The sequence below is a fragment of the Sciurus vulgaris genome, assembly GCF_902686455.1.
Source record: "Sciurus vulgaris genome assembly, chromosome: 4".
Taxonomy (NCBI): domain Eukaryota; kingdom Metazoa; phylum Chordata; class Mammalia; order Rodentia; family Sciuridae; genus Sciurus; species Sciurus vulgaris.
The window spans coordinates 84,860,425-84,874,411 of record NC_136464.1 but is presented as its reverse complement, the minus strand read 5'-3'; positions in this window follow the sequence as shown (position 1 = coordinate 84,874,411).

Sequence of the window (13,987 nt, the reverse complement as noted above, 5' to 3'; positions counted from 1 at the left end):
AAATCTCACACAGATGAATACTAATTTTTGCAAGACCTGAGAGCTACAAATCATAAGTAACATGGTTTAGGACATTCAGCCCACAGTATTTAATCCATACACCCTACTAATAACAATGCCAGGTAACAATGACTGATTCAAAGTACTAGATTTAAAATTTGAATTATTTTGCATCCCACTGGTTAGAGATTCCTCATTACTATTTGCTTTTGAGTGACAGGACTGCAATACCAAAGTAAACATCCAGTATTACTGGGCTGTCTTACATTAGGAATTTATATTCTTTTCTAATTTAATGACAGTCTAGCAAAAGGGTTAATTGTAAGACTTATAGTTGGATAAAGGAATCATTCTGCAATATGTGGATGACCTGCTTATAGCCAACCAGAACCAGGAATACTTTCAATATTATTGCTGCACTAAAACACCTTGCCTTATGTGGATATGAGGTGTACAATAAAAAGGCTCAGATTTGTTTTAAGAAAAAAGTCACCTACCTGGGATTCCTGATTAACCAATGAACATGAATTTTTAAGTCATATCAGAAGCAGAATATCTAATCAGAATAAGAGTAACTTACATGGTTCCTAGACATGTCATGCTTCTGCCATATTTGGGACCCTAATTTTAGACAAATAGCTAAATGTCTATATGTAGCCTGAAAATGAACAGAAATAAAATATTTTACTTGTACACCAGAATACCAAGCAGTCTTTGAGAAGTTAATACAAAGTTTTAAGACAGCATCTGCCCTGGAGCTATCTGACCGACAAAAGGTGTTTATCATATTTGCATGACGAACAAGATACAGCCCTTCAAGTTCTCTTACAGACATTGGAGACACCGTTGCCTATTTGTCAAAAGAGTTTAACCATGTGGTTGAATGGTGGCCCTCCTGCCTTTGAGAGGTGGCTGCCTTTTGTGATTTACTACAAGGTTGGGAAGCTCCCTTAAGGACAACAAATAACTTCCTCAAGTCCTGGTCCTCCTAAATCAGAAGGATAGATGTCTTCTGACTGCATGGAAGGTAGGGAGATTCCAGGCCATCCTATTTGACAATCCAAATGCCAACATAGGGAAACCATTACCACCTTAAATCAAGAAGAGTGTAGCTAGCATATGATAAGAGGCCAATACAACATACCTATTCAGAGAGCTTGGAGACTATGAAGCAAGTTGGATTTGCTTGATTAGCCTAACACTGAGGCAGACTGGGACCTCTTCACTGACAGAAGCCAGTCCTTGGGCAATGGCTGGTGGATAGATGGATACTCTAAAGTCATGGAATGACAGATATGAAAAGCTCAGACTTTGGTACTAAAGCCAAACTAATTTCTCTGAAAATAGTTCTGATTGACTAAAAAAAGAAGCATCTATACTGACTTGAAATACACTTTCATGATAGTACCCGAACAGAGAAAACCATGAAGCAATGGTCTACTGGAATCCCAAGGGGAAAAAGGTGGAAGACAAGGTAAACTGGAAAGGGCAAAATCAGAATGTGGCAGAGCATGAAGAGGATAGGGTTGAGGAGGAAAATGACCCTGCTAAGGATGGAGAGGGAGAAGAGGAGGAGGAAGAAGATAGAGAAAATCCTAGTTGGGAGAAGACAGAAACTGAGGTGACAGCAGGAGAATCCTTTCAATGGGCTTGAGATGGCAGGTCCCTTTGGAAATGAGGATGGGGGAAAATCTTCACCTAGGTCTAGCTCTGGGAACTGCACCTAAAATGTCCCTCTTTTGCACACCAGCCTTCTAATTTTCACTTCTGTAGATGCCCCACTCTGCCATTGCCACACTTTCTGGTCTTCTCCATCTGAGTCCCTCGATGGTCCCAGCTGCCCCTCTCCCCTGAGGGCTCCTTCCTTCCCTCCTCTCTGAGATTCCAGCAGCCTCATGTCCTACCCCAGGGTCTCCTGAATCTGCAGTCATCTCACTTCCGCTTCTATCAGAGGGCAACAGTCTGCAGTGGAGTCAGAGTGAAGCCAAGTCTACAGGTGCCTCCTTTCCCTCCCTTGTGTGTATTAGTTAGTAAAGAGGGAGTTATATTTCTCTTTTATTGGCCTCAGCCCACAGCCTAGTTCCCCTTTGGATGACCATTGGTCAACAAGTGGAGGCACCTCTGCCCACTAGCAGGGATATACCCCACCTGAAGGCCACCACCCCTAGAGGGGCAGCTTCCTTGTGGAGCACTGCATTATCAACTTTCTCCAAGACTTTAGGCTACTGAAGGCTAAGAGGGGATATACTAGAAATCTTCAAGGACACTATAAGTCAATAGAGGAAATCTGCAATATCTCAGTGATCCACTGATACCTGAACAATATGAGAAAACAAAGGAAGAAAATGTCCCAAACAAATCTACATATTACATCAATAAAATCCAATGACCGCATGGCAGAAGAAATGACAGAAAGGGAGTTCAGAATGTACATAATTAAAATGATCAGGGAAGCAAATGAGGAGATGAAAGAGCAAATGCAGGCATTGAATGACGAGATAAAGGAGCAAATGCAGGCATTGAATGATCGCACCAATCGACAGTTAAAAGAGCAAATACAGGAAGCAAAAGATCATTTCAATAAAGAGTTAGAGATATTGAAAAAAACAAACAGAAGTCTTTGAAATGAAGGAAACAATAAACTAAATTAAGAACACCATAGAAAGCATAATCAATAGGGTAGAACACCTCAAAGACAGAACCTCAGATATTGAAGAAAAAATACTTAATCTTGAAAACAAAGTTGACCAAACAGAGAAGATGTAAGAAATCATGAACAGAATCTACAAGAACTATGGGATATCATGAAAAGGCCAAATTTAAGAATTATTGAGAATGAGAAAGGCTTAGAGAAATAAACCAAAGGAATGAACAATCTATTCAAAGAAATAATATCAGAAAATTTCCCAAATCTGAAGAATGTAATGGAAAATCAAGTACAAGAGGCTTATAGGACTCCAAATACACAAAATTGCAGTAGACCCACACCAAGTCACATTATAATGAAAATACCTAACATACAAAATAAAGACAGAATTTTAAAGGCTGTGAGAGAAAAGAACCAAATTACATTCAGGGGGAAACCAATACAGACCTCAGCAGATTTTTCAATCCAGACCCTAAAAGCTAGAAGGGCTTGGAACAACATTTACGAAGCCCTGAAAGAAAACGGATGCCAACCAAGAATCTTATGCCCAGCAAAACTTACTTTCAGACTTGACAATCAAATAAAATTCTTCCATGATAAACAAAAGCTTAAAGAATTTACAAAAAGAAAGCCAGCATTACAGAACATTCTCAGGAAAAAATATTCCATGAGGAAAAGATGAAAACAATGATGGAAATCAGTAAAGGGAGGAACTATCCTACAGGAATTGTCAAATAAAGGAGAAATCAAGTCGTGTCAAAAAAAAAATGAGCCAAATGACCGGGAAACCAAATCATATCTCAATAATAACCCTGAATGTTAATGGCCTGAATTCATCATTCAAAAGACATAGACTGGCAGATTGGATTAAAAACAAAGGTCCAACAATATGTTGCCTGCAAGAGTCTCATCTTATAGAAAAAAATACCCATAGACTAAAGGTGAAAGTATCAGGAAAAACATACCATGCACATGGACTCAGCAAAAAAGCTGGAGTATCCATCCTCATTTCAGATAATGTGGACTTCAAGCCAAAACTAGTTAGAAGGGATAAAGAAGGACATTACATACTGCTTAAGGGAAGCATAAATCAGCAAGACATAACAATCATAAATATCTATGCCCCAAACATTGACTCATCCATGTACGTCAACGAATCCTTCTCAATTCCAGAAATCAAATAGACCACAACACAATAATACTAGGCAATTTTAACACACCTCTCTCACCACTGGATAGATCTTCCAAACAAAAATTGAATAAAGAAACCATAGATCTCTGTTTGTACATGGCGTACAGGCATACCATTTGTGTAATCATAAATTAACATAGAGTAATGTTGTTTGATTCATTCTGTTATTTTTCCCTTCCCCCCACCCCTCCCACCCCTCTTTTCCCTCTATACAGTCCTTCCTTCCTCCATACTTGCCCCCCTCCCTAACCCTAACTCTAACCCTAACACTAACCCTTCCCTCCCCCCATTATGTGTCATCATCCACTTATTAGCAGAAAAAAAAAAGAAACCATAGATCTCAATAACCCAATCAACAATTTAGACTTAACCAACTTATATAGAATATACCATCCAACAAAGAACGAATACACTTTCTTCTCAGCAGCACATGGATCCTTCTCTAAAATAGACCATATTTTATGCCACAAAGCTACTGTTAGCAAATACAAGAAGATAGAGATACTACCTTGTACTCTATCAGATCATAATGGATTGAAATTAGAAATAAATGACAGAATAAAAAACAGAACTTCTCCAATACCTGGAGATTAAATAATACACTATTATATGATGAATGGATAACAGAAGACATCAGGCAGGAAATAAAAAAATTCTTACAAGTAAATGAGAACAAAGACACATAATATCAAAATCTCTGGGACACTATGAAAGCAGTACTTAGAGGAAGATTTATTTCATGGGGTGCATTCAATAAAAGAAGTAGAAATCAATAAATAAACAACTTAACACTATAGCTCAAAGCCCTAGAAAAAGAGCAGACCAACACCAAAAGTAGTAGAAGACAGGAAATAGTTAAAATCAGAGCCAAAATCAACGAAATTGAAACAAAAGAAACAATCGGAAAAATTAACAAAATAAATAGTTGGTTCTTTGAAAAAATAAACAAAATTGATAAGCCCTTAGCCACACTAACTAAGAGAAAGAGGGAGAAAACTCAAATTACTAAAATTCAGAATGAACAAGGAAATATCACAACAGACACGAGTGAAATACAAAACATAATTAGAAGCTATTTTGAAAATCTGTACTCCAACAAAACAGAAAACCTCGAAGACATCAAAAGGTTTCTAGAGACATATGAATTGCCTAAACTGAACGAGGAGGACATACACAATTTAAATAGACCAATTTCAAGTACTGAAATAGAAGAAGTCATCAAAAGCCTACCAACAAAGAAAAGTCCGGGACCAGATGGGTTCTCAGCCGAGTTCTACAAAACCTTTAAAGAAGAGCTCATTCCAATACTTCTCAAAGTATTCCATGAAATAGAAGAGGAGGGAACCCTCCCAAACTCATTCTATGAAGCAAATATCACCCTGATACCTAAACCAGACAGAGACACATCGAGGAAAGAAAACTTCAGACCAATATCCTTAATGAACATTGACGCAAAATTTCTCAACAAAATTTTAGCAAGTCACAAACAAAAACATATTAAAAAGATAGTGCAACATGATCAAGTGGGTTTCATCCCAGGTATGCAAGGTTGGTTCCACATCAGGAAATCAATAAATGTAATTCACCATATCAACAGACTTAAAGTCAAGAATCACATGATTATTTCAATAGATGCAGAAAAAGCATTTGATAAAATACAGCACCCCTTCATGCTCAAAACACTAGAAAAAATAGGGATAGTGGGAACATTCCTTAACATTGTAAAGGCTATCTATGCTAAGCCCATGGCTAATATCATTCTAAATGGTGAAAAACTGAAAGCATTCCCCCTAAAAACTGGAACAAGGCAGGGATGCCCTCTTTCACCACTGGTATTCAACATTGTCCTTGAAACTCTAGCCAGAACAATTAGACAGACCAAAGAAATTAAAGGGATATGAATAGGAAAAGAAAAACTCAAACTATCCCTATTTGCTGATGATATGATTATATACTTAGAGGAACCAGGAAATTCCACCAGAAGACTTTTAGAACTCAAAAGAGAATTCAGTAAAGTAGCAGGATATAAGATCAATGCTCATAAATTAATGCATTTTCATACATAAGTGATGAATCTTCAGAAAGAGAAGGTAGGAAAACTACCCCATTCACAATAGCTTCAAAAAAAATAAAATACATGAGAATCAATCTAACAAAAGAGGTGAAATGAGTTCTAAAATGAGAACTACAGAACACTAAAGAAAGAAATTAAAGAACACCTTAGAAGATGGAAAGATCTCCCATGTTCTTGGATAGGCAGAATATTGTCAAAATGGCCATACTACCAAAAGTGCTATACAGATTCAATGCAATTCCAATTAAAATCCCAATGATGTACCGTACAGAAATAGAGCAAGCAATTATGAAATTCATCTGGAAGAATAAGAAACCCAGAATAGATAAAGCAATCCTTCACAGGAAAAATGAACCTGGGGGTATCACAATACCAGATCTTCAACTCTACTTCAAAGCAATAGTAACAAAATGGCATGGTATTGGTACCATAATAGACAGGGAGATTAATGGTACAGAATGGAGGACAGGGACACAAACCCAAATAAATACAATTTTCTCATACTAGACAAAGGGGCCAAAAATATGCAATGGAGAAAAGATAGCCTCTTCAACAAATGGTGCTGGGAAAACTGGAAATCCATATGCAACAGAATGAAACTAAACCCATATCTCTCACCATGCATGAAACTCAATTCAAAATGGATTAAGGACCACAGAATCAGACCAGAGACCCTGCAGATTATAGAAGAAAAAGTAGGTCCTGATCTTCAACATGTCGGCTTAGGACCAGACTTCCTTAACAGGACTCCCATAGCACAAAAAATAAAAGCAAGAATCAATAACTGGGATAGATTCAAACTAAAAAGCTTTCTCTCAGCAAAGGGAACTATCAGCAATGCAAAGAAAGAGCCTACGGAGTGGGAGAAAATCTTTGCCAATCATACTTCAGATATAGCACTAATCTCCAGAATCTATAAAGAACTCAAAAAACTCTACACCAAGAATACAAATAATCAAATCAACAAATGGGCTAAGGAAATGAACAGGCACTTCACAGAAGAAAATTACAAGCAATCAACAAACATATTAAAAACTCTTTACCATCTCTAGTAATAAGAGAAATGCCAATCAAAACCACCCTAAGATTCCATCTCACCCCAATTAGAATGGCGATTATCAAGAATACAAGCAACAACAGGTGTTGATGAGGATGTGGGGAGAAAGGTACACTCATACATTGCTGGTGGGGCTGCAAATTAGTGCAGCCACTCTGGAAAGCAGTGTGGCGATTCCTTAGAAAACTTGGAATGGAACCACCATTTGAACCAGCTATCCCACTCCTTGGCCTATACCCAAAGGACTTAAAATCAGCATAACTACAGAGATACAGCCACACCAATGATCATAGCTGCTCAATTCACAATAGCCAGATTGTGGAACCAACCTGGATGCCCTTCAATTGATGAATGGATAGAGAAACTGTGGTCTATATATACAATGGAATATTACTCAGCCATAAGGAATGATAAAATTATGGCATTTGCAGGCTAATGGTTGAAATTGGAGACTATCACACTAAATGAGATAAGCCAATCTCAAAAAAACAAAGGTCGAATGATCTCTCTGATAAGCGGATGATGACACATAATGGGGGGTGGGAGGGGTTAGTGTTAGGATTAGGGTTAGGGTTAGGGAGGGGGAAAAGAATGGAGGAAGGAAGGACTGTATAGAGGGAAAAGAGGGCTGGGAGGGGTGGTGGGGAAGGGAAAAAATAACAGAATGAATCAAACAACATTACCCTATGTAAATTTATGATTGCACAAATGGTATGCCTTTGCTCCATGTACAAACAGAGAAACAACATGTATCCCATTTGTTTACAATAATATTTTTTTTTTTAGAAAAAAATAGAAAAAGTGGGGTTGCTGGGACATTATTATGTTCTGTTTCTTGATATAGGCAGTAGCTACATGGTGTCTGTCTTTATGGTGATTCAAGAATTTATGTTGTTTTGATATTTGTCCTCTCTTTCCTCAATAATATCAAATTTATTAAATAAAAGTTTGTGGGAAAGAGCAGAAAGGAGGGATTTAAAAGGGATCTGGGTTAAACTTACTAGTAATAGATATTTTTATTTTGTTGATTGTGGTGCTGGTATCATAGATGTGTACATATGTCATAAGATAAAATTATGTACCTTAGATAAAGTAGTCTTTATCTAAGTAGTCAATTAAACCTCCATGTGTCTATAAAAAAAACGTGGGATGCATCTAGAGCAGAGTTTCAAAAGGAAACATAGTCTTAAATCAATACAGTAAAAACAGGATTAATAATTCATTACCTAATCATCAGTCTCAATAATTTGGAAAAGGCAAATGTTATAAATAGAAGAGAAAGAGCGAATTGTCAGAATATTGAAAATGAACATACTACAGAATCGCCAATGTCAACTGTGGGTGCTTTTATGTAACAAAAGAAAGTGAAAGAACTCTGGCAAATTTGACAAGTAAAAATAATGCTAATATACAATTGCATTTGTAGGTATATAAGTAATGACAATGATATCTCACTTAATGATGTGAAAAGGCATCATAAGATGATTACATCATTTTACAAACATAGAGTGTAATAATAATCTAGATGGTATAGACTACTACGTACCAAGGCTACAGCCATCATCATACATGACCAAAACTTATAAGTGATTATATGTGAGACAATTTATATATGAGTATATGTGAGACACTGACCAAAACTTCATTATGCCACTATACATGATGGACATGACTATAAATCATGAAGTTATAGTAATCAGGTTAGATATCATAATAAAATAAATACACTGTGGAATAAAAAAAAACAATACGTCCCTTGCTATTTAGACAATGATAAGTGATGGAGATTGCAGTGTAGAAAAGAAGAAAAATGACACACTTTTCACAATAATGCTGGGATAATGGGACAAAAGTGTGATAATAAAATTACTATTGTACCCTTCATTCATACCATGATTTTCAGATGTGAAAAATATTTATATCTAAAAAATAACATAAAGCATTCAACAGTTGATGTAAGAAAGGGTGATACAGGGGCATGTGGTGTGCACACCTGAAATGTCAGGTACTCTGCAGGAGGGTGACAATTGCAAAGCCAACCCCACCAACTGAGCAAGACTGTCTCAAAATAAAATTTTCTAAAGGTCTCAGCTTATAGATCAGTGATAGGGCACCCTGATTTCAATCACCAGTATCTTAATAGAGGGAAAAAGAACAAAAAATAGACTGAAGTTATTTCTTTTCAAAATTACACAAAACAATATTTTAAAAATTCATAAATTGTGTAATTATAAAAATTCTATTCAACCAATGACAGCATTAAAGAATGCAAGAAGTGACTGAGTGAAAAAAAATTGTCTTACATATAATCACTTATAATAAAAAGGAAAAGACAGACCCCTAAAGAAAAGCAAGCAAGAAACTAAAATAGCCACTTTATATAGGAGATATTTAAGTGTTGAGTAATCATAAAATCTCAACACCTTTAGAAATTAGAGAAATGTATTTTCAGGTGTGAAAAATATTTATATCTAAAAAAAAGCATTCAAAAGTTGACGTAATCACATAGTGTACACAAAATGGTACCAGTAAACATATGGAACAAATAAATTTTCATGAAGTGAAGATGGAGTTTCTGTTGCTACTATATTTGTGGAAACTGACTAGTGACAAATGATACAGCCCATCAGAAACACAGAACCACAGCACATGTGAACCAAGATATAGCAGTGTTTCTCTAAGAAGTTGAAACTCACGGGATTGGTGAAAGAGGATATACTTTTAGAAAGAGATAACAATAAACTGCGGAAAACAAGGTTTCTAGGAGCCAGACATTTTCTGTCACATACAACAATCTTAATAAACAGTGTAAAAAACACCATGCAAGTTTTATATAGCTACCACATGCATGTGGTATTTCATATGTAAATACGTTTGGAAAGAAAACATGCAGAATGTATGAAAAAATAAAAACACACAGAAGCACATAAAAGACTCAAATACACATCCCATGTGCAGATAATAAAACTCATCATTACAAAGATGACCATTTCCCCATTAATCTATATTATTCCATCAAAATTATTATGTACATACATGATAGTAAATTTCATCTTTGTGGGTATCTATAAAACAGTAACTTAAAAAACTATAAATAAGTAGATGGAAGACTGGGAGAGCAAGGGGTATGAGGAAGGAGGAGGAGATGGAAAGTGGAAGTACTGAGGATTTAAGAGGAGCAAATTACATTCTATTCTTGTATAATTATGCCAGAATGAACCCCAACATTATGTTCATAATGCACTTCTAAAAAAAAGTTGAGCATGCTTTACTTTTAATGGCAGAAGAAACCACAGCTTAAAGCTTTAAAATTTATCTGTAAAATTAAATATATGTGCATTAGGCAAGAAACCTTTGGATTATAAGAGCAAGAGAAGTACCTATCATTACTTGACAATGAACATTCGAAACTATAACATTATAATAATGATCAAGGAATCAATATAAACAAAATGTATTCATGAATCCATAGGTATGTAAAAATCATATTCTTAGTTGCAATATAAAAGTCTATATAAATCAAACATAACAAGACTAGTCTCAGCAACTTATCTAGACCCTGTCTCAAAAAAAAAAAAAAAAAATATCAGGGATGGAGCTCACTGTGGTGAGGGGAAAGGGGAGGGAGGGAGGAAAGGAGGGAGGAAGGAACACAGGCAGGCTAGCTCAGGAAGAAATGAGGTCCCTATACACCACAGCTCCTCTGCTGAAGGAAAACTGCGTGCACAGAGGCGATTCTGAAGATGGTCCCACCTGTCAATCACCACACAGGCTGGGAAGACGATGGGCTTCTACACACACCTGCCTGATAGGACTTGAAGCAGCTGCTAAAGACACCTGAGTGATGGGACAGGCTACGTTGGTTCTCCGCAGCTGGCATATTCCCCATTTTGCTGAACAGTGGAGACTGAGGGGGTGCTGCCAGGAGGAGGACTCAGGCCTGCAGACTTCAGAGTCTGCCTGGAGTTCAAAGCTTCTGTCAGCTCCTGTTCTGATTAGAGATGGTCCCACAGTTGCAATGGCCTCCCTCCCCAGGCTCAAGGAACCACTTCACACTCACCATTCCTGGCACTGGGGAGTCAGGTCTGAACCTGCATAGCAGAGCAACCTCAAACTCCTTCTGAGCATGGATGAAAAGCCTAGAGCTGGATCTCAAGAATGGTGGGTTCCAAAGAAAAGGACCATGGCCAGATTGCAGAAGCCTATCCCCTCCTCATTGACTATGCATAGGATTGGGCAGTTCTTGCCAAGTATTTCTGATTGGTTACAGCTTCAGACCACACCCCCTGGGTTTGAACACAGTGAACCTTCTTGCTGAGTGACAGCACATGATATTCAATCCAAGAATAAATAAGGGCAAAATGGCAAATTCTTGGCTGTAACTCCTCTTTCTTTTGAGGTCTGGAAATTAAACCCCAGAGTCTCAGGCTACAGCTATTTTAAGGCAAATTTTCCTCACAGAAAGGGATATAGCCCAGCCAGAAAGACATTTGCATTTAATCTTGCATATAAGGTCATATCAATTGTTCATTAATGGAAATAATATAATAATCACTCTGAATTTTCATTTAAACTTTCTGCTCTCTGGTTTTGTAAAGAGACAGTTTGAGGTTTGTACTGGGAAGCAACTGCCTAAAGCAGTAGTAATATCTAATTAAAATAATATGTGAGGCACAGGGTAATTTAAATTTTTCTAGTATTCACACGAAAAAATTAAAAGAGGAGAAATTTATGTATATATATCCCCTAAGACTCATTGTATTCAAAGCCTCCAGTGTATCTCAGCACACAGCAGCCACATTCCTGAGTGAAAATCTATAGCTGCCTGACTCCCTCCTTTTTGTACTAGAGGTGAGGGACACAGGTCCTTACTAATATTTCTTCTCAGGATCAAACAGCAGGAGAGACAATGCACTGATTGAGAGCAGAGACCTTTGACCAGGAAATGACCAAAAGTATACCACTTTTTCTCACTTGATATTGGCCACAGGTCCAATTCCACTGCAGATAGCTACCAAAGGAAGATGGAATACCAAGAGGTGGGGACACAAGCCTTCGGATGTTTCCATAGCACTGACTCTATTATTTAAATACATGGAATGCAAACTCCTTATCTGGTAATATGTCTTCATGCCTATAGTCAGGCTATAATATCTGTTTTCTCCTGTGGTGGAAACCCCACAACTAACAAACAACTGGGCCAGAACTCAGGATGAATTGTGTCCCATTCCAATGTCAAAACACCTCCAGTAGAACACAAGATTCATGAAATATTGTTTACTCTCTTTAGACTTGGAAAATGACAATTATTCCAAAAAATGGATTTGTGATTAATGCATATAAAATACAGTCCTATGTATTACATATTATAATACAAAGAGAACCTTCTCATATACACAAGTAATCTTGAGGCTCCCATTTCAGGATTTAGAAAATCATGGTTCAGTTTACATCAAGGGAAAACTCCACCTAGAATTCATTTTAACTCCCCTTTACACATCAAAATACAGGCTGGTATTACAACATGGGGTAAGGTTAATCAGACTTTATTGATTACAGAACAGGTTGCTCTAAAGGGATATTAAGGATCACCAAGTCCCGTGTTTTCACAGGCACCCACAAATCAGAATTTATCTGCCTGATATCCACCCTCTTCTCTGTCCTACCAAGTCATGTGTCACTCATCCTTCTGAATCCCCCATACCCTGCAGACTTCCTCTTTCACCTTGATGCTAACCTTCAAGGATAAAAAATCCAAACCCAGAACTGCAGAGAAGCAGGATAGTTGCAGGGTCTGAAATTTCTCCGTGGAGGATGATGAAGTGGGTGAAGAAACAGAGGCACAGAAGAAAACTGGAAGAGTTTCCCTCAGGGGAGACATCACAGAAGTCAAGACTACATTTCCTACAAGCCTATGCAAGGGAGGTTTTAAAAAATGTGAAGATGATCTGCATGTTTTCTGAGTTATCAACACTGCTACCCAGAGATCAAGTTGTGAAATATCATGACTAGTTTCTACCCAACTCAGCACCATATAAATTTAGAATTCTTTTAAAATTCCTAAACTGACAAGATGAAGGCAAAATAAATGAAGTTACTGGATGTTAGCAGAGCATTTGATGATTGTTATTAGCTTTACTTGCCAGTTTTGATCATTAAATTATGGTTAAAATCCTAATTATAGTAATTAGGATTTTAATTTTATAATCCTAATTATTCTAATTATAGTAATTACTGTACTAAGTATAGATGTTTACTAAAGTGTGGAAAATTAACAAGGATGCTATTTTCATTTTATATATTTAAACAAGAAACTAATATGGTAATTTTCTTTGAACTCTTTAAAAATCTGCTTGTTCTCAACTACTAAAAATATTGTAACCTGTAACTGGATCATATGCCACTCTGGAAAATAATTTTGTTTATTTTTTTGGATGTCATTCAGTGAACTTCAAAATTATTTTGAACACTGAAAAGTCTCACTGGTTATTAAACATCAAAAAAACTCCCATGATCTATATGAATATCTATTTGTCCATCTGTCCATTCTTACATTTAAGAATTCTTACTCATTTTTCTGAAAGTTATACATGAACTTCCAGCTACCCTTCTGAATTTCTCATTATTAGACAAGTAGTTCAATGTAAGGAATAATTAAACTTCTTTCCACCACTGCTCCTAAGTGTGGATTATACATGACTCCTGTGTTGAGGGTTGATATGAATTTAAGTACTGATGAAATTCAGGTACTGACTCTTAGTCCATAAGGAATTCCTGGTTTTCTCTCTGCCAAAGTTATTATCTGACCTGTTCAGTATCCTGTGTTTTCTATGAACTTGGGATTGCACCTCAGTGGAATTATTTTGCAAATCAAGGAACCTCAGCCTTGTTACTGAAGTACTTCCAACTCAGGACACAGATAAAATTGTGCCCTGAATACATAGGCCTCAGTGTCATATTGCTGGAAATAGAAAATGACCTTGCAGACATAAAGAAACCAGAGTGGCCCAAGGTTGT